Genomic DNA, 24,882 nt, shown 5'->3' with positions numbered 1-24,882 from the left:
CTTAAGGGATTGTCGATGATACGATTAGGACTCTGCTACTGTGAATCGTATTTGTTACAGTGCACTCAGATATCATTTATTATATATTAACATTAGCAGGATTATATTTTCCTATTCGTATTGGAAAAATTAGCGCCTCATTTAGTGACTGGAAAATATAGAAGTAATAGCATTAAAAATAGCAAGTCCTCAGTCAATATCATACCATTCCTCTGTAAGTACATGCCCACCGCTCGGAACGCTGCCATCACTGCACCTGTCAGAATGTTGCCTTTTTTTTTGCTCAATAGAGTTTCGAAAATAATGGTTGTAGGCTGTGTACGTACTGGTTTGCTTGCTTCCCGCCAAAGTTCCGCGGATATGACGAGTCTGGAACCCGTGGCGATACTAATTCGACAATATGGCATAGACTGGGGTGTTTTCATTGGGTTGTTTTCGTGCAAGACGGAAGTGGAAAATTGCTTGTGCCACATCTATTAACACGAAAACCGGAATAATAACAAGCAGAGAAGAAAGGGAGCTCAGCATCCAATTTGCTGTTAATGTTATAACGATTTACTCATTGCAGATTCAGATACGTGTTACGCTAACTGAAGATGGGTGAAAGCCCAAAACACGTTTAAAAATGTTTCAAATGTCTGCCCGAGGCAGGATTCGAACCTGCGACCGTAGCAGCAGTGCGGTTCCGGACTGAAGCGCCTAGAACCGCTCATCCACCGCATCCGGCAAAACACGTAAGTAAAAATGTGGTTGGTTGCTGTATTTCGTAAAATAATAACTCTAGAAAAAAGTTCGATGTCATAGACCTTCCTTCAGCCAAAAGAACATACGAATTTCGTCCAGTGGAAACAAAAGCACTTTTCTTTCTTTGGGCCTTTGTCCCACTTCAACGCGGGGTCGGCCGTGCTGTTACGGATTTGGCAGTGTTAGTTGCAGAGGGTGACCGGATGCCCTTCCTAACACCAACCCGAACCCCCCAGGACGGAAGTAGTTTACTCCAGGTGTCCGCGTCTAGTGTAAGCTATGAAACAGTGCGAACGTTTTCATGTCTGTGAGTCGTGTAACTGGCTCGAAATGTGGGGACCAGCCCGGTACTCACCTAATGGGATGTGGAAAACTGCCTAAAAACCACATCCAGGCTGGCCGACTTACCGGCCTTCGTCGTTAATCCGCCGGGCGGATTCGATCCGGGGCCGGTACGTCCACCTGAGCCCAGGAAGCAACGCATTAGCGCTCTCTGCTACCCTGGCGCGTTTAAAAACAAAAGCACCGCACTTAAGAAAATATTTTCGTATTACTTGCGTTTAACGCATACATTGTAGAATCGTGTTATGAGAACAACATAAAGGTGCATATACATCCATTAAAGCACACAGTAGGTTTCGTGATAACGCTGAAATGAACAGACACTTATACAACGACAAATAGTACGTTCTGCTTACAGGTGCACTACCATAACGAGCATACTACCGTATTCGAAGAAAAATCGAAGTTGATCGGAACTAGTTAAAAACACATCGGTAAGCTACGTCAGTTAATTCTAAATTTATTGTACCCATCACTATATACATAGCCGGCCGAGGTGGCCGAGCTGTTCTAGGCGCTTCCGTCCGGAACCACGCGACTGATTTTTGAACAATCTAGTAGCCACCTTCTGAATTGCTACCATGTCTTCCTTCAATCTGATCTGGTACGGATCCCAAACACTCGCGCAGTACTCAAGAATAGGTCGCATCAGTGTCCTATATGCAGTCTACTTTACAGATGAACCACTCTTTCCTAAAATTCTCCCAATAATTTGCCTTCTCTATCACAGTTCCCATATGCTCGCTGCATTTCGTACCGCTTTGCAACCTTACGCCCAGATATTTAAACTGCTTGGCTGTGCCAAGCAGCTTATTGACAAAAGCTAATAATCAATGAGTAAATACAATCACAAAATAAAAGAAGTGAAGAAATTTAATTTACTGCTCATGACACTATTTGACTTTGCTTGTAATTTTCAATCTTTGGACCGTATTACTTTCATTTACCTGTTGTTGAAGAGAAGTTTAATTAGAAATACGAATATAAAATACGTAGAAGTAAAGAAATGCGAAATATATGGGTTAGAACGTTGTGTTCGCCTCTTATCTGCTGTATCACTAACGCCACAGTAATCTCTAAACGTATTTCGAAATTTTAATTGCACTTCGTACTTTATGTAGTCACGTTAACCGGTAGTAGCAATATGTAAACCACAATTGAAGGCGACAATGACAAACATTCGTTTGCAAAGGTCAATTTGTAGGACAGGCAGAGACAATGAACTGCCGAAGCGGTTACGACTATGCTGTATACAAATTACACAACTACTAAGTACTTTAAAGGAAATAAAATGGTATTTGTAATAATAGGAAAAGGGAGTCTCTTATAAGTTAGTTTCGTAAAATAAAAAAAAATAGGTATGGAGCTGGACATCCGTGATGCCCTTTTGTCTGTGATAGTTAAAAGTCTCTTTCATGTTAAAATTTTCTACAAATTAGTTTTAGTACAAAATTGGCGTGCAATGTGAAAAGCAGATTAAAAAATCGTTATAGCATACCTCATTCATCCGTGTACGATTAGTATATATTGAGAAGAAAATATGTTGACTTGAGAAGTACTAGATTACTGAGCTCACTTCTACCAGTGATCAAGACAGAAAAAGGCAGATGTATTATAATCTAAAATTGAGAAGAAAGGTCACAATTATAAATTTGACAGCATGTTAAAAATAATATCTCCGACCAAAAAAATGGAATATAGTTTTACTGAAAGGCGGTCGTGAACATACATTCTGGAAATAGGAGCATGTAATACGATTGGCACTGGATACGTTTGAGGTATTTGTCATGGGGCAATTTTGTCATCCGTCTGAGTCGGATTACATCAGAGTGTGAAACTTATGTTCATTGTTTTCTTCCTTTTGTTATGTTGTTAGAATGATTTGTGTTCGAATGATTTGTGTTGTTGCATAGCTACAGATTATACACTCCTGGAAATGGAAGAAAGAACACATTGACACCGGTGTGTCAGACCCATCATACTTGCTCCGGACACTGCGAGAGGGCTGTACAAGCAATGATCACACGCACGGCACAGCGGACACACCAGGAACCGCGGTGTTGGCCGTCGAATGGCGCTAGCTGCGCAGCATTTGTGCACCGCCGCCGTCAGTGTCAGCCAGTTTGCCGTGGCATACGGAGCTCCATCGCAGTCTTTAACACTGGTAGCATGCCGCGACAGCGTGGACGTGAACCGTATGTGCAGTTGACGGACTTTGAGCGAGGGCGTATAGTGGGCATGCGGGAGGCCGGGTGGACGTACCGCCGAATTGCTCAACACGTGGGGCGTGAGGTCTCCACAGTACATCGATGTTGTCGCCAGTAGTCGGCGGAAGGTGCACGTGCCCGTCGACCTGGGACCGGACCGCAGCGACGCACGGATGCACGCCAAGACCGTAGGATCCTACGCAGTGCCGTAGGGGACCGCACCGCCACTTCCCAGCAAATTAGGGACACTGTTGCTCCAGGGGTATCGGCGAGGACCATTCGCAACCGTCTCCATGAAGCTGGGCTACGGTCCCGCACACCGTTAGGCCGTCTTCTGCTCACGCCCCAACATCGTGCAGCCCGCCTCCAGTGGTGTCGCGACAGGCGTGAATGGAGGGACGAATGGAGACGTGTCGTCTTCAGCGATGAGAGTCGCTTCTGCCTTGATGCCAATGATGGTCGTATGCGTGTTTGGCGCCGTGCAGGTGAGCGCCACAATCAGGACTGCATACGACCGAGGCACACAGGGCCAACACCCGGCATCATGGTGTGGGGAGCGATCTCCTACACTGGCCGTACACCTCTGGTGATCGTCGAGGGGACACTGAATAGTGCACGGTACATCCAAACCGTCATCGAACCCATCGTTCTACCATTCCTAAACCGGTAAGGGAACTTGCTGTTCCAACAGGACAATGCACGTCCGCATGTATCCCGTGCCGCCCAACGTGCTCTAGAAGGTGTAAGTCAACTACCCTGGCCAGCAAGATCTCCGGATCTGTCCCCCATTGAGCATGTTTGGGACTGGATGAAGCGTCGTCTCACGCGGTCTGCACGTCCAGCACGAACGCTGGTCCAACTGAGGCGCCAGGTGGGAATGGCATGGCAAGCCGTTCCACAGGACTACATCCAGCATCTCTACGATCGTCTCCATGGGAGAATAGCAGTCTGCATTGCTGCGAAAGGTGGATATACAGTGTACTAGTGCCGACATTGTGCATGCTCTGTTGCCTGTGTCCATGTGCCTGTGGTTCTGTCAGTGTGATCATGTGATGTATCTGACCCCAGGAATGTGTCAATAAAGTTTCCCCTTCCTGGGACAATGAATTCACGGTGTTCTTATTTCAATTTCCAGGAGTGTATTATTTATAAACGTTGTCCGCGAAAGGTAACCACACCACACACATCCATGCCCGCGGCAGGATTCACATCTTCATAATTGGCTCAAACAGGTTCCAGAGCTGGAGTTCTAACGCACCATATTTTACTTTAGTATTTTGACAAACTGATTTTTTTCTGTAAGAAAATGTTCGCAGCCGGCTTTATTAGTGCCGCAGTAGCGAAAAACAGCTCTTAAACGAACTTAGCAGGAAATGTTTGATTCTTACTGTAAGATCGGACGTTGTCATCTCGCTTTTCCAAGCTCTGCAGTGAAAATACGCTTGAGATACGGTCTGAAGTTTTATTTCAACCATGGTGAAAGGTAAGTTGGATTTTCTTGATGGCTTTGAAAACTCACTTTTTGATACAAGAGCATGCTGAAAAGAAATGTCTCTGAATGTTTCGCGTGTAAACTCCTACGGCTTTTTCAGTAAAACAAACGTTATCAACATTTTAAATCTTTACTCTTCATGTCTGCGTATTTATTCCTCAACGTAGCCATCCTGGGGACTACATTTCTCCCAAAGAGAGACCAGTTTGTTGACAGCGTCACTATAGAATGTTTGACGCTGTTAACGGAGGCACAACCTCACCTCTTCTACCTTCAGCAGTTTATCACTAACAAAGTGAAGTCCTCGAAGGTGTTCCTTAAGTTTTGGAAACAGATGAAAGTCGTGTGGGGTCAAGTCGGGACTGTATGGAGGATGAGCGATGACAGCGAACTCAAGGCGTCGGAAAGTTGTTGATATAGCAGGACTGCTAAGTAGCCTGGCTGCTCCTTGCCGATAAACTGTTCGCACTCGAAACTCGATTACAGCACGACGTTTCTCACCACCGACTTAGTTACGCAGCACACCAGCATGTTACACGCTACAATTCGGAGTGCTGTAGCGGCAGACGTAGTGGGTTAATAACGTTTGTTCTATTTAAAAAGCTTTAAGAGTTTTCACGCGAAAAATTCAGAGGCATCACTTTACTGCACACGCTCGTAGTATGTACTATTTTTGGAGTGCAAACTCGTTTTTGTTAATAAAATTGTTTTTGTTCTTTTTAATGTTACGAAGCCATCGCCGGTGTTACCTACGTGTCTATACCCACCTTAGGGTGTGTTGCCGAGGCAACTTAGTCTCTCTTTAGTCAGCTTTCTGACTAGTTTGATGCAGCCCACCACGAATTCCTCTCCTGTGCCAACCTCTTCATCTCAGAATAGCCCTTGCAACCTACATCCTCAGATATTTTTTGCGTATGTATTTCAATCTCTGTCTTCTCCTACTTCTCCCTCAGTTACTGTGGACGTTAACCGTTGACATTTTAACACGTATAGCGCTCTCAAGTACCATTGAAGTTATCCTCTGATATCTTAACACATCTCATTTCCGTTCTTCTCTTCTGAATGTTATGAGTACGTCTCTTTTCTCGCCTGTTCTACAGATCGTTATCGTAACAGTATACTTAATTTTCAACATCCTTCTGTAACTCCACTCCTCATACGCTTTGATTTTCTACTTTTCCGGCTTTCCCACAATACCTCATTGCGACTACTCTTCGGACGTACATTCTTAGAATTTTCTTAATCTACTCGTAATTAAGACATATGTTGGAATCTAATTGAAGAAGAATGCTCTCTTTTTTCCCTGTGCTAATTTGGATCTCGTGTTGTCCTCTCTTTATCCTCTACGGGTTATTTTTAAATTCCAGTGTAGCGCAAATCCTTCAGTTCTTCTAAGGCGTCGTCCCCCCTCCATCTTAATCTTCAATCTCTTCTACTCGCCATTGCTTTCATCTTTCTCCCATTAATTCTCAGTGCATATTCAGTTCTCGGTAGCCTGTTCATTGTGTTCAACATTTCCTCGTTTTCATGTGGATGTACTGTACCAGTGTCATATCGTTGTTACCCTAGCGCCCCGAATTTTAAATCCGCTCCTGAAATTTTCTTCTATTGTCTTCCTTAATTTAGTCCGGGCACTCTGTCTTCCGTTCTCATTGTTTCTTCCTGGTTATTGTACACATTGTATTTTCTGCATCTTTCATTTTGAAGTACACAAATTTTCTTAGTATTTTAAACATCTTGCACCTTTTTACATTGCTAAACCCTTTTTCTAGGTCGCCGTATCCTAAGATAATGTCTTGCCTTTCGATAGCTTTCATTATTTGTAGTGGACTTGTTAGCGAGTATTCAGAGCAAACAATGAGACTATAGAATGAAACAAATAATATTTTTCTGATTGTGTTGGTCGCTGTTATAACCGGCAGTATGTCGGGAATATGTATTATCCCCTTTTCCTACGCTTGTGTAGACCATATTTTCTCCTTGCCACGTCGGTCATGTGTTATTTTGCTTCTGAAGTAGCAGACTTCCTTCACTTCTTCGTGGCCCCCAATCTTGACACTGTGTTCGTCAATAATAATCTCATTCCTGCTGCTCCTCAATTTTTTTATATTTTTTATTTTGAGCTTTTCCTCATAACAGAGGCTTATCTCCAACATGATAATTTACTCGGAAATTACAATACAAAGAATAACCGTTCTTAAACTATATTCTCAAAATATTCCTCCAGGCGTTTCGATCTTGTGTGTCCTCTTACTCTGCGCCCATTCTCCTCACTGTGTGCTGTACATTTTGGAGCCAGGTGGTCATAGGTCGTCCTCTTCTTCTTCTCCCCTTCGGTTCCCACTCCAGTATCAATTTTGGTATTCTCGTTTTCTCCATTCGTCGTACGTGCCCGTACCACTGTAATTTCTTCCTATCCATTACGTCATATATTCTTTCTTATAATTCCATTCTCCTTATTATTTCGGTGTTCCTTACCTTTCTTTCCTGGAGATTCTTGCCGATCTTCTCCAGAAGTCCATCTCTAGAGCTCGTAATTTTTTAATGTGCTTCGTGTCAATTGTCCAGGTCTCCGTTCCATACAGAACCACACTCTCTAATATGGATTTGTATATTAATTTTTTACTTCTGCTCATTACATTCCTGCTCCATAAGACTAAGCATCCCAGTGAACTTCCGTCCGCTACTAACTCTCGTATTGATTTCTGACTCTGATTTTCCCTCGATTTCTAAAATGAATCCCAAATAACAGAAAGTGTTTATCTTTTTGATTTTCTTTCTTTCAATGTATAGCTCAACTGAATCATTAGTCAAGTATTCTGTTTTTTGGTAATTAATCTTCAAACCCGTTTTGTATGCTACTGCTAGTTGTTTGCACATATAGTTTGCATCCTCTCCATCTTGATCATCAGCAAACAATAAATGATATAGGTAAATTCCATATCTTATTTCCAATCCCAAACTATTACATTTACGAGGCCATGTTCTAAGGCTAATATCTATATAGGTTTTAAATAATGATGGTGACATGGGGCAGCCCTGTAAAAGGCCTTTGCTTGTTCTAAATTTCTGTGAAAGTTTATTACCAACTTTCACTTGGCAAATGTTAGTTTTATACATCTGTTATATTAGTTTAGTCAAGGAAGGATTTATGTTTGCCCTATGTAGTGCTCTCCAAAGTAATTTTATTGGAACAGTATCATACGCTTTTTCTAGATCTATGAAAATTAATCCTATATTTTTTATTTTTCCCTATGTTTCTCCAAAATCTGTCGTAATGTGAAAATACACGATCTCCCAGCCGTGAATCCACATTGTTCTTCTTGGGTTCTAAATTTCCTCTTTCTTTTATTTACTATCCGTCTATGCTCATTAGACTGCTCATTCTATTCAACATACCGTGCAATGATTGCCCAATCTCACGGATGATAGCAATGTCATTAGCGAATGCTGTCGTCCATACCGGGATTCCACCACACTGTCGTACTGCTGTTCTCAGTCTTTACGGAACGGCGAATGTCTTCAGCAGTATCTCCGGACGAACAACCCAGTCAAGAATACAAATTCAACTGAGCACCGATTAACAAATTGCTCGTGTGAGTATTTGATGGAATAGGAAGCAGAGTCTATGTGAAAAATATTTAAACAGGGTGTCAGTCAAGCAGTTTTGCCAACTCAGTGGACATCTAACTGTACTGATAATTTGTGCTCTTTAACTATGCCTTGTGTTTCATCTGTAAGTGATTTTTCCGCTCTTCTGTTACAGGTGAGTCCATCTGCTGTTACCTCATTCACTGCATGCAGTTGGACCGTGAGTAAAGCTTGCAACGCGCCACAACACAAGTATCTGTTATGCTAGAACTGCGCGCTGCTTGCGGTAAAGAATGATTCAGAAATAGATTTTACGTGTGTGCGTAATTGCCCTGCAATAAATCTACTGGTTCGAAACATTCGGTCTTGCGAGCCCAACAACGGTGTTCTGAATTTAACAATGCAGTTACGTCGAAAATACAATTCGTTGACGGATTACACTATGATGTCCACTCGATTCCTGGGACAATACAAGGGGATGGGAGGGGGAGGGAGGTGTACGTGAGTCCATCTTAAGGTTAATAAAAAATATCAAGAATCGAAGTTCATTGTTCAGATTTAGAAAAATAAAAACCTTAGTAGTTGCAGGAGACCAAACAAGTTAGAAGAAAAGAAAATAACATACTGTGAAGAAGATATCGAAACAACGTGTATTCTGACCACAACTACTTATACGAGGGTGGTTTGATATACGCTTGGTCCAGCGATCCTCCAGAATTCTCATCCCGTCAGATAAATAGGTTCTGTCAAATTCTGCAAAATACTCGTTGACTGTAACTATCACTTTCTAATTTGATGAAAATTTCTTCTCAGCAAGCCATAGTTTCAAGTTACGGAACAGGAAGAAGTCATTTGGGGCTAAGTCTGGCAAACCAGGTGAATTAGGAGCCGGTTCACAGCCCAGTTAATGATCTTTCGCCATTGTCATCGCTGATGTGTGAGATGGTGCATTAATGTGCTGAAAGGGCACTTTTGTGTCTGCCAACCTTGGTCGTTTTTTTAGCCAACGCAAGTTTGAAACGATCCCACAATGAAGTGGGAGCTGTTATGGTTCTGCATTTTTCCAATTAATCTCTGAGGATAATGCCTTGGGAATTCCAAAAACCAGTGGCCCATTGTCTTAACCAGCTTCGGTGCAGTAACGCCAGCTTTCGTCTATTGTTTTGATTACCGTTTTGACTCTGGTGTGTAATGATGGATCCAGGTTCATCAACGGTCAGAAACTGGCGCAAACAGTCTTTCAGTATGTGATTAAATATCACGACACATTGTGTGGAAACGATGTACCGGATGCGCTTTCGGTCGACTGTGAGCAGCCGCGGCACCCACCTCGCACACAACTTCTTCCTGTTTTCTCGATTGATCTGTGTTCAGTCTTTCAAGGCCTATCCACTGTGCCAACTTATAACTAAATCTGAGGGGGTTGCGATGGGGAGGTTTCCTTGTTCGAATGGTCAATCTTATCGACAATGAAGGCGCAACAGAGCTGATCCATTCTTTCACGGATATTTATCAGATTTTCCAAACCACCCTTGTATATTCCGGAAGTCACTGCACAGTGCATGGTTGGGGGGGGGGGGGGTATTTCGTATATACTGTATTTTCGATTTTATGTCCTATTGAGTATGCGTATTGAGCGATGAAAACATCACTATCTATGCAGGGTGTAACTAAATTCTCTTTACAGACTTAGACGAGTGGTTGTGGGATCCACGACGGTTGTGTTTAGCATAGGAACACATCCCCTAAAATTTACTGTTTTCCGACTATATGCAAAATACCACAACACACGTTGCCCTCTGCGCCTTGCTGCTTGTCCACTTACAAGTACGACGTCATTACAGGTCGGACACCTCCGTACGTGTTTTGGATGCTGGTCCTTCAGCATCCACCTCAGCCATAACCCGGCCCAGTAGGTCTTCCTAGGATGTTACAGGAATCTCGTAAATCAAGGCTTCCGTGTGATCTCACAGGAAGTAGTCCAGCGGTTCCAAGTCGAGAGAACGTTGAGGTCAAACAATCGACCACCACAACCTATCTACAGTTGCCCTCTGCGCCTTGCTGCTTGTCCACTTACAAGTACGACGTCATTACTGGTAGGACACCTCCGTACGTGTTTTGGATGCTGGTCCTTCAGCATCCACCACAGCCATAACCCGGCCCAGTAGGTCTTCCTAGGATGTTACAGGAATCTCGTAAATCAAGGCTTCCGTGTGATCTCACAGGAAGTAGTCCAGCGGTTCCAAGTCGAGAGAACGTTGAGGTCAAACAATCGACCACCACAACCTATCTACAGTTGCCCTCTGCGCCTTGCTGCTTGTCCACTTACAAGTACGACGTCATTACAGATAGGACACCTCCGTACGTGTTTTGGATGCTGGTCCTTCAGCATCCACCTCAGCCATAACCCGGCCCAGTAGGTCTTCCTAGGATGTTACAGGAATCTCGTAAATCAAGGCTTCCGTGTGATCTCACAGGAAGTAGTCCAGCGGTTCCAAGTCGAGAGAACGTTGAGGTCAAACAATCGACCACCACAACCTATCTACAGTTGCCCTCTGCGCCTTGCTGCTTGTCCACTTACAAGTACGACGTCATTACAGATAGGACACCTCCGTACGTGTTTTGGATGCTGGTCCTTCAGCATCCACCTCAGCCATAACCCGGCCCAGTAGGTCTTCCTAGGATGTTACAGGAATCTCGTAAATCAAGGCTTCCGTGTGATCTCATAGGAAGTAGTCCAGCGGTTCCAAGTCGAGAGAACGTTCAGGTCAAACAGTCGACCACCACAACCTATCTACAGTTGCCCTCTGCGCCTTGCTGCTTGTCCACTTACAAGTACGACGTCATTACAGGTAGGACACCTCCGTACGTGTTTTGGATGCTGGTCCTTCAGCATCCACATCAGCCATAACCCGGCCCAGTAGGTCTTCCTAGGATGTTACAGGAATCTCGTAAATCAAGGCTTCCGTGTGATCTCACAGGAAGTAGTCCAGCGGTTCCAAGTCGAGAGAACGTTGAGGTCAAACAATCGACCACCACAACCTATCTACAGTTGCCCTCTGTGCCTTGCTGCTTGTCCACTTACAAGTACGACGTCATTACAGATAGGACACCTCCGTACGTGTTTTGGATGCTGGTCCTTCAGCATCCACCTCAGCCATAACCCGGCCCAGTAGGTCTTCCTAGGATGTTACAGGAATCTCGTAAATCAAGGCTTCCGTGTGATCTCATAGGAAGTAGTCCAGCGGTTCCAAGTCGAGAGAACGTTCAGGTCAAACAATCGACCACCACAACCTATCTACAGTTGCGCGAATCGTTTGTGTGGACCACACGTGAACACTGAGGTGGTGCTCCATCGTGCTGGGACCACATGTTTTGATGTAAATGCAGTGACACATTTTTCAAGAGCGCATGCAGTACGCCATCAAGGAATCGGATTACGTGGCACCCGTGGGGACCTGGTGGAAGAATGTATGGTGCAGTCACACTTCTATCGAGGAACCGCACCCAAATGTTGCGAGGCCGTATCATTCCTGAAACCCATGGGCCCGCGCAGCATGCGGCTTTTCAACAGCCGACACATCAGTGTTGTGGGAATTGAGAGCATCTTCCCTGGTCAACTTGGCTTCATCCGTGAAAAAGATCCACACCGGGAAGTCGTCTGCACATCGGTGCAAGAACCACCTGCAAAAGTGTGACGCAAAGCCCTGTGGCTGCATTGCGTGTATCTTGTGGGGGTGCTACCGGCGTAGCTGCTGCTCACGAAGAACACGCCAGGCAGTTTGGTGATGCACATTCAGTCTACCTGTTATGCTTCTGCACCCTTCGAGTCCTCTTCCGCTGCGTGGAGCACAGCCACCTCAAATTTGGATGTTTGGCCCCATCTTGGAGCACCGCAGTGGGTCCTGCTGGTGGTGAATGCACCCGGCTCCCAAGGCCCGCCTCTGCACCGCTGCGAAGGTGTCTGGCTGTGCGGAAAACGCTCCGCATACAACTGACGAACATCCCTCTTATTGCCGGCCGATGTGGCAGTGCGGCTCTAGGCGCAACAGTCTGGAACCGCGTGACCGCTACGGTCGCAGGTTCGAATCCTGCCTCGGGCATGGATGTGTGTGATGTCGTTAGGTTAGTTAGGTTTAAGTAGTTCTAAGTTCTAGACGACTGATAACCTCAAATGTTAAGTCCCATAGTGCTCAGAGTCATTTGAACCACCCCTCTTATTGCACCGAGATTCGCCATACTGTATCATCATGTCGATATATTCCTCAAAAGTGTAGTTCGCGATCGTCAAGAGCAAACACCTACAAAACAAACTCTTAAAAAACACTCGTTTGACCTATACTTGAATATTGATCATTAGTGTGGGATCCGTACGGGGTCGGAGGAGATAGAGAAGATCCAAAGAAGAGCGGCGTGTTTCGTCACAGGTTTATTTGGTAACCGTGGTAGAGTTAAGGAGGTGTTTAGGAAACTCGAGTGGCAGACTCTGCAAGAGAGGCGCTCTGCATCGCGGTGTAGCTTGTTGTCCAAGTTTCGAGAGTGTGCGTTTCTGGATGAGGTGTCGAATATATTTCTTCCCCCTACTTATACGTCCCGAGGAGATCACGAATGTAAAATTTGAGAGATTCGAGCGCGCACAGAGGCTTTCCGGCAGTCGTTCTTCCCGCGTACCATACGCGACTGGAACAGAAAAGAGAGGTAATGACAGGGGCACGTGAAGTGCCCTCTGCCGCATACCGTTGGGTGGCTTGCGGAGTATAAATGTAGATGTAGGTGCAGAAACCACTAAAAGTGAAATGTACATTCAGGTTGCATTGTGTACTGCAGTGAATGATTAAGTACCATACAGTATGAACAAAGACCACAAGCGCAACATTAGGTACAAGCCTGTGGGCAGATCACAAACTCAACTGAACGGCATGTAAACAAACCTGTAATGGGCATGGCACATTACATGATCGGTGAATAGTAGTCAAATATGGTTCATATGGCTCTGAGCACTATGGGACTTAACATCTGAGGTCATCAGTCCCATAGACGTAGAACTACTTAAAGCTAACTAACCTAAGGACACCACACACATACATGCCCGAGGCAGGATTCGAACCTGCGACCGTAGCAGCAGCGCGGTTCCGGACCGCTGGGTCACAGTGGCCAGCATTACCTAGTCAGTGGCGTTGAAGATGCGAGAGGTTTGAACCTGTATTGTGGTATTTTGCTGGAAGCGGGGAAACGGTACATTTCAGACTTCAGTTCCTATGCTAAACTTAACCGTCTTGGTCCCCACTATAAGTCCTCAGTGTGTGTAAAGGGAATTTGGTTATACCCTGTCTATTCTGTACTTACCCTTTTCTCTCTCATCTTTCTGTCATGGTACCTACACGACAAAAACGACAGAGGAAGCGTAACTGTCCCGCAGTCTCCCTCGAATTCTGGACCCCTATGTTTAACCTTTCCATTCTTCCTAAGATTCTCATTTAACTGTTGCACTTTGTTATCGCTTCTTTGCATTACAGTTAAACATGTTAATGAAATGACGTGCTCAAGGCGTTCACTAATCTAGTGAACGGCTATTATGAGGTTCATTATCGTACATTTATCCACGTTTACAGAGAGCTGCCTTTCATTACACGGAGCAGAAGTGTGGCATTCTGCTTCAAATGTTCATAAATGTAAAGCTGAACCCTTAGCAAAAAGCTGATTTTTATTTATTTATTCGTATGGCTCACATGCAGTTTAAAATTACAGGTATATGACATTAGTATATATACAACAGGAATACAAACATGTAAACCTAACTAAATGTCGATATCTAGGTTCCTAATCCATATACGAGCCGTATCATCACCTTTCATGAGGTCGCTCCAACTCCCCTGGTAGGAACGCAAGGGGCATTCATCTCTAATGTCCTTGATTGTCTGGTTCGGAGCCCCACAGTCACAAACCGGATCCGCGATGAGTGGCCGCGCGGTTTGAGGTGCCATGTCACGGATCGCCCGGCCCCTTCCGCCGGAGGCTAGAATCCTCTTTCGGGCATGGATGTGTGCGTTGTTCTTAGTATAAGTTAGTTTAAGGAGTGTGAAAGTTTAGGGGCCGATGACATCAGTAGTTTGGTCCCTTAGGAATTCACACATTAGAACATTTGAACACAAACTAGAGAGTCCGTAGCACCCCATTTGTAAAGAGAGTGTGAGCATCAACCATGCCCAGCGTTCAATTTGACCGTCAGTTTCCTGTCCAGTTCTGTGCCAGCAGTGTCACAGTTACACTTTAGGAATCACTCACGCTCTCCAGAATTTTCAATAAGTTGACAGCTCTGGTCCCACAGGTCTCAAACCCCAGTATTTACTGGCACCTAGCTGTTCTGCTTGTCGTAATGGTGCGTTTCTTGAACGGAGTCTGTCATAAACTTGATATGTCTTCTTATATGGGTAATTCCAGGCTATCCTGTAGCTTGCGGTATTCCCTATGCGAGACCTCGCTTCCGCGGATTGCGGATGGATAGATGTTGCTCAGCAGAGGAAGCCAATAAATCGGTGATGATTGGGTTGCGCCAGCTGTTAACCGCATAGTGTGGTTCAACTGGGCGTCGTCCAAGTTGGTCTGGCAGCTGTTTGGCCATAATGGTGCACAATACTCGGCTGCTGAGAAGACCAGCGCAGTGGATGATGTGTTCTGAAGCTCCCCATCTCATTCCATGCAATTTTTTAAATAATATTGTTTCTAATTTTTATCTTGACGGCAGTATATTCAAGATGTATTCTGTATGAAAGGGGGCGGTCAAGGGTGACACCAAGGTGCTAAGGGTATCTTATGATTTGTGAATTGAGTCACTTTTTCAAGTTCCTCTGTGTAACAATTTGTGGGTATATTAAGTGGAACGATCATATAACCTCAGTAGTAAGTAAAGCATGTGGGACCCTTCGACCCACAATGCTCAGAGCCATTTGAACCATTTGAACCTTCAGTCTACACTTTGTGATCAAAAGTATCCGGACACTCCCAAAAACATACTTTTTCAAATTAGGTGCATTGTACTGCCGCCTACTGCCAGGTACTCCATATTAGCGGCTTCAGTAGTCATAAGACATCGTGAAAGAGCAGAGTGGGGCGTTGTGCTGATCTCACGGACTTCGAACGTGGTCAAGTGATTGGGTGTCACTTGTGTCGTACGGCTGTACGCGAGATTTCCACACTCCTAAACATCCCTAGGTCCACTGTTTTCGATGTGATAGTGGACACTTACGGTAAAAAAGCCGACTTCATCTGTTGACTGACAGATACCTCCGACAGTTGAAGAGGGTCGTAATCTGTAGTAGGCAGACACCTATCCAGACCATCACACAGGAATTCCAAACTGCATCACGGTCCACTGCAAGTACTATGACAGTTGGGCGGGAGTTGAGAAAACTTGGATTTCATGGTCGAACGACTGCTCATATGCCACACATCACGAAGTTAAATGCCAAACGACGCCTCGCTTGGTCTAAGGAGCGTAAACATTGGACGATTGAACAGTGGAAAAACGTTGTGTGGTGTAACGAATCGCGGTACACAATGTGGCGATCCGATGGGAGGGTGTGGGTATGGCGAATGTCCTACTAACGTTCGCTGTCAGCATGTGTAGTGCCAACAGTAAAATTCGGAGCCGGTGGTTTTAAGGTGTGGTCGTATTTTTCATGGAGGGGGCTTGCACCCCTTGTTGTTTTGCGTGGCACTATCACAGCATAGGCCTACACTGATGTTTTAAGCACCTTCTTGCTCCCCACTGTTGCAGAAAAATTTGGGGATGGCGGTTGCATCTTACAACACTATCGAGCGCCTGTTCATAATGCACGGGCTGTGGCGGAGTGGTTGTACGAAAATAACATCTCTGTAATGGACTGGCCTCCACAGAGTACTGACCTGAATGCTATGGAACACCTTTGGGATGTTTTGGAACGCCGTCTTCGTGCCAGGCCTCACCGACCGACATCGATACCTCTGCTCAGTGCACCACTCCGTGAAGAATGGGCTGACATTCCCCAAGAAACCTTCTAGCACCTGATTGAACGTATGCCTGCGAGACGGAACCTGCCATCAAGCCTAAAGGTGGACCAACACCTTATTGAATTCCAGCATTACCGATGGAGGGCGCCAAGAACTTGTAAGTCATTTTCAGCGAGGTGTCCGCAATCTTTTGATTACATAGTGTACATATAAACTACCCAAGTACGCCTCACGACCCACTTCCCATGGTAGGAGATGAGATACTGGCGGAGGGAAGGGTGTGAGGACGGGGCGTGAGTCTTGGATGGGTAGCTCATATGTTAGAGCTCTTGCCCGCAAAAGACAAAGGTCCCAAGTTCAATCGCGGTCGGCCATACAGTTTTAATCTGCCAGGATGTTTAATATCAGCGGACACTCCGCTGCAGAGTGAAAAATACATTCTGGATCACGGCTTTGTTTGACCCACGAAAAAGCTCCACGGAAAAGGCAAAAAACCTGAAATTAAACTCATTTGGAGAAAGATGTCAGTCGCAAGCAGGCCTAGCTACAAAGTTCGAAGAACAAGTACTAAGTGGATAATCTAGTAAAGGCCCCTGCTACCACTCCTGTAGAAACTAGGAACAGAAAAATTGAAACACGCACAGAGACGTTGCATACGCGAATGTAGCAGGACGAAAACCTAGTAACTAGTACAACGGAAAGTAGCCGTTCCCATGTACCTTGTAGTGGTTCATAGAGTAGATGTAAATCTAGGTGTACTATTGTGAGGAACAGAGTCCACTAGAAGAGAACAAGAATTGCTATTTGGGGAGATCAGAACAAGTGAATCGTGGTTACTTGTCTTTCAAAGAAATCACTTAAACAATAACAACTTTAGGAAAGGTTATTTGTAATGATTATCTTTCCAGGTCAAGACTATGTCTTCTACTCGCCTTGTAAGGTCTTCGTATCCACGTAACGCATTAAGAAAATCATGAAACACGCCAATGAAATTGATTGCAAAAGCTTCTCTTCACTTCGTGTTGAAAACAAAGAGAAGTTTACCATGTAGAATTGATAAAGAATTTGCTGTCCAGACAAAGACGATAATATTGTGTCATGCCCTTTTATTCTCGTCCTTTTATTGTATATGTGGATATTTTCATAGATAAATTCTGTGTCACAGGGTCGCAATAAAATTAAATATGGATTTTAATTCGGCGTATGATAGCACCGGCAAAGCCCAAAGGGCTACAAAATATGTTCCTAGTAATAAATTTAATTGTTTCAAATCGTGCTATTCGTTTCAAACATTAATTTTTGTCCAGAACACGTTACGTACCCTCAAGTTTCTGTTTGTCAGTATCTTTCTGCGGTAGCACTTTTACATCTACTTATGCATCCAGTGTGTTTCATAAAAATTGTTTTCCTCTTAATTTACAAAATAATAAATGAAACAAGTACTATTTACGTGACTCCAGGTAAGAAATATTATCCTTCCGACAGAGTTATGAACATCGTTTATTTACTTATTTTACACAGAGCTATAGCAACCAGCAATTTTCTCTAACATGTAGCTGTTATGTTTAAACCAATTGTGTACTAATAAATCTAAGTTAAATTTCTAATTTTAATGAGAGCAGTAGATCTTGCAAAGTTTTAGGGATGGAAACAACATGTTCATAATTAGCTGTTTTTGAGAGGGATGATCAGCCGGTGGAATGTTTATCTAAGTGAAGTGTTCGAACAAGTGCGCCTTGTCCTGAAGGAGCGACTCAATACACCGTCTAAACAGCATTCGGACGAGAATCCATTTGAACATAGTCCATTATGAAGTACATGTCGCATCACATTGTTGAGGGTTTTTAGCTCTCTAACTAAAATTGATAGAAACTATAGGTCAGTGCTATAACTCTCTGGAAAATAATGAATCATGTTCTTGACTCATTACATTAATATTTCTTACGTTTACCTATCCAAATTAATACTTATCTCACTTGTTACTTCGTGTGTTGTGGAGAAAAATATCTTTAGGATATTGTATATACTCAGCAGGCCACTTTACACACGTGGCACAGGGCACATCACCGAATAAAAACATTGTTCTGCCCAATTCCTTTCGCTTGTGGGGATATCCTATGTACGTGCCCTAATATGTCTTTAGTCATTCTCATAATCCCAAAATGATATATATGTCTGTCTGGTAAAATTTTTGCAAGTGATTTAAAACTAACTTACCAATGAGCGAGAGACTTTAGTTACTCAGAACTGGATGACAGTTAAATATTAACTCGCTGATTTGGCCGTCTTACCCATATAGCTCCTGTAGGGTTGGGGGTGAAATGGGGTTGGTAACGCCTGACATCTCGGCTGCCCTGAAAGACTGGTGTGCTATGCAGGTAGTATCGGAATGCGTTCTGGTCAGTATGTGTGGAACTCGATGGTGGCTTGACGGCACTGCTAGATTTGCGAGTGCTAGTATCGTCTTTGCAGCACTGGCGTGGCTACGCTGCCGGGCCACGCTTACTTGGCCGGCCAATTGCTGCTCGCGGCGGACTACAAAAACAGCCGTACTGAGGCTCTGCCTTCAGTTGTGTATTGCCTGTGCTGTCATACCACTCTCGTCACATACCGCTGGGTTTGTGCCACATTTCGCTCTGCTTTACGTTTTCGCTCGTGGATTACTCGTTTTGACTGTATTATTCTGCCGTGCCATCTCCCTTGCACTTTATCCTCTTATCATTGTCCTCCTGATCACACTCAGCTGACTGCTGTTGACAGCCCCTGGCCTCTGCTGATTCTTTGACTCATTCCCGATCATTGTCATAATATAATCACAATGGTTGGCAAGAATGAAATCATCTCATCGGAATGTTTAAAATCCGTTGAGAAATTTCACATCCTCAAAACTAAAAAGCTTAACAAAATACTTAAATAAAAATTATTTCTTCCATATAACGTGTTTTAAATCAGACTAAAAAGTATAAAATAATTTCTACGTTCATGACCCAATATAGATCACTCTAAAATTTTTTAATTATGACTTTCTAAAATGTGTGAAAAAACTTGTATGATTTGTAACAAAAACCAGGGCGCATGCAATAAATAATACAGGTTGGGCTAGAAGTCCCTGTACCACATAGTATCAAAAGCTAATTGATTTGATCTGTATTAGAACAAGTACTTATTTACATACACTCACGTTACCTAGTAAGCACAGGGTCCGCCACAGGCCCTGAGAACTTGTTCCATGCGTGATGGCATCGACGTGTATAAGGCCCAAATTGCCTCCTATGGTAGAGCCATCTATGCTGCACTCACTTGGTTCCAATATTCATATGTGGTAGTTGGGATTGGGTCACAGCGCTGCGCCCGTTGTTTCACCATATCCAACGCGTTTTCGATTGGCGACAAGTATGGTGATCTGGCGGGACAGAGCAAATTCAAGGGAGCTAGTGTTGGTGATGAACCACAAACTTCCCACCATCCTGCAAAGTGTTCATTTTCGAATTCGCGCACCTTACATCTACATCTACATCCATACTCCGCAAGCCACCTGACGGTGTGTGGCAGAGGGTACCTTGAGTACCTCTATCGGTTCTCCCTTCTATTCCAGTCTCGTATTGTTCGTGGTAAGAAAGATTGTCGGTATGCCTCTGTGTGGGCTCTAATCTCTGATTTTATCCTCATGGTCTCTTCGTGAGATATACATAGGAGGAAGTAATATACTGCTTGACTCCTAGGTGAAGGTATGTTCTCGAAACTTCAACAAAAGCCCGTACGGAGCTACTGAGCGCCTCTCTTGCAGAGTCTTCCACTGGAGTTTATCTATCATCTCCATAACGCTTTCGCGATTACTAAATAATCCTGTAGCGAAGCGCGCTGCTTTCCGTTGGATCTTCTCTATCTCTTCTGTCAACCCTATCCGGTACGGATCCCACAGTGGCGAACAGTTTTCAAGCAATGGGCGAACAAGTGTACTGTAACCTATTTCCTTGGTTTTCGGACTGCATTTCCGTAGGATTCTTAACATGAGACTATTTCCGGGCTAGGGGTGGTGTTTGGGGGGGGGGGGGGGGGGAGGAGAGGTGTTCATCTAGTTAAGACACGAAGAATACTTTCAGCCCAAAATCAATCCATCAGAAATCTTAGTGGAGTCAATTCACAACACTGAAGTCAGATTCTAGCAAACTGCTTCTTTTTTATACTGACACCACTATACCTATAAAGGGTTACCAGTATTAAATGTGTGGTTCTGAAAACGAAATTGTTTAAAGGAACAGTACAGCTAAATGTTTCAAATAAATATTTAAATACAATTCAATAATATGTATGGGATTCTGAATCACAGGCCTCAACATTTTCATACGATCACAGAAGAGTTGAAGACTGCCAATTACAAAAAGCAGATTCTCAAATCGAAGTTGTAACCTTTTCTCTAGGCAAATTCTTGTTCCACGCAGGAATGCCTACGTTCTCTTATTTGTCTTATGAAAATCATACCTCACTAAAATGAACAGTACAGAAAGAAAAAAAAATAATACAAAGAATATTCCTCCTATGTTCATCCATTACATCCTTACTTATTCGGGTTTTTCTCCACAAATTTCTGTTAAATATAGGATGGTCCTACCGAGAAGTCATGCCTGACAAATCCAGCATTTCTTGCTCATTTTTGAGTGAATTGAATTAAATTTCTTATACTGAACGAACTATGGAATGAAAGCTAGCAAGTAATGATTAAGTTGTCCTTATGGTGTTCCATAAATCCAGCCATTTCGATTAACTGAAACGCTTGATGCCACTTCGACAAAACACAACCAAACGATTACCTTTCAACCCAACCCAGACCTTGGCTGTGCTGCAGGCCTGTCTGTAACCACAAAATACATTCAAAAAAACTAACATAGATGCAAGAGAAATACTGACAGTGTCCTGCTCTCTTTTTGTTTAGACATGTCTGATGTCACGACACATCAGCATTACATTATGAAAGGAAGCAGATATCCGGTATCAGTAGGTTCAGCTGATCCACCATCCCTCCCCAATTGTGGCCCATCAACTGACGGCTCAACACTTGTCCTTTAGAGCGTAGTGAGGAGGCACTCATCCTTGCTGCAACCTTACGCGTTCTATGAGGCACCTTTCCTCAAGCTGAGGTATTAATTATGTTTGTAACACGTGTAAATCATCTACGCCATTCACACCCCCAGCGACAGTATTTCTAGCAGTTGAGCTGCGATAAATGGCACCTTCATCTGAAAACATAATCTTGGCAAGGGTCACTGCACTTGGAAATTGAGTTAAGAAAACACTGCATTCTGAAACACGCTCATTCCGGTCCGTAATCGATAACGCTTTTACGAACGCCGGTCGAAAATGTCTGACCTTAACGTATTTTTCCACGTGATTTCACATTTTTGTCCTCGGTATACCGAGTGAAGCAAGTATACGTGTCGACTTCATGGAAAATTGTTCAATTGAGGAAGAGACTCCGGCACGTGTTTCATCTCGTGTCTTCGTCCTTCCACTCCGCGACGTCATTAACACTGCCAAATACAAAACCACGTCTTTCCCAGTCCACAAGTGTTGCTTTTTACGGTGGGGTTTATTAAATCTTTCCTGGAATGGTCCCATAATATCTCATTGTTTGCTCTGTGTGTTGTTGTTCGTGCACCCAAACACCTGTCACCAAGCGCTCTTGAATGTGTGACTATGGCCGCCCATATCTACCATAGCTATAAATTAAAACTCAACTGAGACTTATTGATAGAAGTAACATAGCTACCAACCTGCGTAATAACATTTGGTACGGAAGACAAGTTACAAGGATACATAGCCTTCTCGCTCAACAGCCGGGATTGAACAGTTAATGCATCAATATATATTCCTTGCAGCCCAATTTTTCCGTATAAACGTGACAGGCATTTTGATAGGTGTTAAAAATAATATTCAGAACGACGTGCATGCGGCTAGCAGATATTATTTTACGGATTTTAGTCCGATTTAAAAACGTGTTATATGGGAATTAATTTTAAGTAAACAACATTTTTATATTCTTCGAAAAGTTAAGAAATTAAGGCAGCGATATCCTTGAACTATAGCTCAGAAGAGCCACTAAAGAGTCTATACGACCCGCAATATTTGCACTTTTTTTAATTTTTTTTTTTGCAATTTCTTTTTGGGTGTAAGAGATGATAGCTCAAATTATTCGTTAAGATATTGGCAGCGAATTATTGTAGTTGCCGATGTGCTACTGTAATCCGTATAATAAAAAGGAAAAGAAACCGAGGACAGTCACAACAAAATACATTAGAACTCAAATTGTGTGTGTCAGCGATAAAGACCACACCCCGCATAGCTACACTGCCTGGTATACTCGAACGTTCCGGACTGTAATTAAGTGGCTATATTGGGCAGAACACGCATTTGTCGAAAAGAGGACATTTGCGCAGAACATTTAAATCAAAATTCTCGTGATGAATACCGTTATTTACCCGCCTAATTAGCATATTTGAATTAACATTCGACAAATTTATGTACAATCAGCAGCTGTCGGCTGTTGAATTAACCGCGTAACAGTTGTTTTGCTATTCGGTTATTAACAGTTCGTTACGTACGTATAGTGAACGCGCTTTGTTATACATTGGTGCTCCAAAAGTAGTTTTACATCACAAAAGCGCTGTCCATTACGGTTTCTCAAAAGAAAATTCGGAAGTAAGTACAAATTGAGACGCATAATGTGTGATAATGGAATGTAGTCAAATTAAATCGGGTGATGCTGAGAGAATTAGATTAGGAAATGAGACACTTAAAGTAGTAAAGGAGTTTTGCTATTTAGGAAGTAAAATAACTGATGCTGATCGAAGTAGAGAGGATATAAAATGTAGACTGGCAATGGCAAGGAAAGCGTTTCTGAAGAAGAGAAATTTGTTAACATCGAATATAGATTTATGTATCAGGAAGTCGTTTCTGAAAGTATTTGTTTGGAGTGTAGCCATGTATGGAAGTGAAACATGGACGATAACTAGGTTGGACAAGAAGAGAATAGAAGCTTTCGAAATGTGGTGCTACAAAAGAATGCTGAAGATAAGGTGGATAGATCACGTAACTAATGAGGAAGTATTGAATAGGATTGGGGAGAAGAGAAGTTTGTGGCACAACTTGACTAGAAGAAGGGATCGGTTGATTGGACATGTTTTGAGGCATCAAGGGATCACAAATTTAGCATTGGAGGGCAGCGTGGAGGGTAAAGATCGTAGAGGGAGACCAAGAGATGAATACACTAAGCAGATTCAGAAGGATGTAGGTTGCAGTAGTTACTGGGAAATGAAGAAGCTTGCACAGGATAGAGTAGCATGGAGAGCTGCATCAAACCAGTCTCAGGACTGAAGACAACAACAACAATATGTGGTACCCTGGGAAGTGACAGAAATAGAAAGAGATATGTGAAAATGATACTCTATTATCAGCCTGGATGTAATGCAAGATCACTACGCTAAAAAAATACTATTTATTTATTTATTTGTTTTGTTTTTGACGCTATCGTACACAGCATCACCGTTGAGGAACAAGATGGTCACATACTCCTTTGGCAGTAATGCTACCTTGCAGAGAAACCATGGGTCCCATGAAATACCACGATATGCCTGCGCAAATCATCACCGATCCCCCGCCGTCATTCACCCTTGGGACTTAAACTCAGACAGAAGTTGGAAGCAGTGTGCAGCAAGACTCGCCCAGTGGAATGACTCTACCAGTGCTCCATAATCCAGGTTTTATGGCGTCGGCATCACGTTTCCCTGTTATGGGCATTTGCATCGCTGATGGGTGGTTTTAAAATTTCAACTCGCCCTGCGATCTCCTGCTTATGCTCCCCTTGTCTCAGTCTGGTGGTGACAGCTCGCGTGTGCAACATTCAGTTCTCTAGCGACTACTGAAGCTGTCCACTTATTGTTCGTCACAGTCCTTTTCAATGACCGTCCGTCACAGTTACTCGACGTAAACTTTCAACCACCTTGTAACATAGCAGATGATGGTTCAAAATGGTTCAAATGGCTCTGAGCACTATGGGACTTAACTTCTGAGGTCATCAGTCCCTTAGAACTTAGAACTACTTAAACCGTTGCGGTCGCGCGGTTCCAGACTGAAGCACCTACAACCGCTCTGCCACCCCGGCCGGCAGCAGATGATGTTTTTCCGCTTTCCCTTTAGGAGGTACGAAGCTTCGATACGGTGCCTCTTGTAACAGCGAACACTCCGCCTCCCTTGATTTCTGAAGCACCCGCTATAAGAACAATAACAATTTGCGTTTGTGGTCAAGCCTGTTCCAAAAATTTCGAAACTTTTTCCACAAAATTTTTCTGCGCTTATCGTTTACTTATTGTGCACGGTCTCCTTCGAAATACTCTCCTCCACGTTTGATGCATTCCTCCCAACGTCGTTTACAGTCCCGGAAGCAGTCTTGGTACGCTTCTTGCTGAAACGCGCGAATCTCCGACTGCGAATTTTCTTCTATCTCGACTATCGTTGCAAATC

At 43.6% G+C, this 24,882-nt stretch overlaps 1 protein-coding gene and 1 long non-coding RNA gene across 2 annotated transcripts in view; one reads left to right on the top strand and one right to left on the bottom strand.

Moving 5' to 3' along the window:
• The window catches only part of LOC126291444 (uncharacterized), a 381,448-nt gene that overhangs the window by 134,569 nt on the left and 221,997 nt on the right, over positions 1-24,882 (top strand). The window lies entirely within an intron of this gene.
• Positions 10,886-11,593, bottom strand: LOC126291594 (uncharacterized). Its single transcript, XR_007551823.1, has 3 exons — positions 11,490-11,593; positions 11,167-11,237; positions 10,886-10,914 (listed from the first exon to the last, which is right to left on the bottom strand). It is a non-coding gene; the product is annotated as an uncharacterized LOC126291594 (long non-coding RNA).

The sequence above is a fragment of the Schistocerca gregaria genome, chromosome 9 (genome assembly GCF_023897955.1).
Source record: "Schistocerca gregaria isolate iqSchGreg1 chromosome 9, iqSchGreg1.2, whole genome shotgun sequence".
Lineage (NCBI taxonomy): Eukaryota > Metazoa > Arthropoda > Insecta > Orthoptera > Acrididae > Schistocerca > Schistocerca gregaria.
The sequence above is the reverse complement of the archived record's forward strand: the minus strand, read 5'-3'. Positions and strand labels throughout refer to the sequence as shown.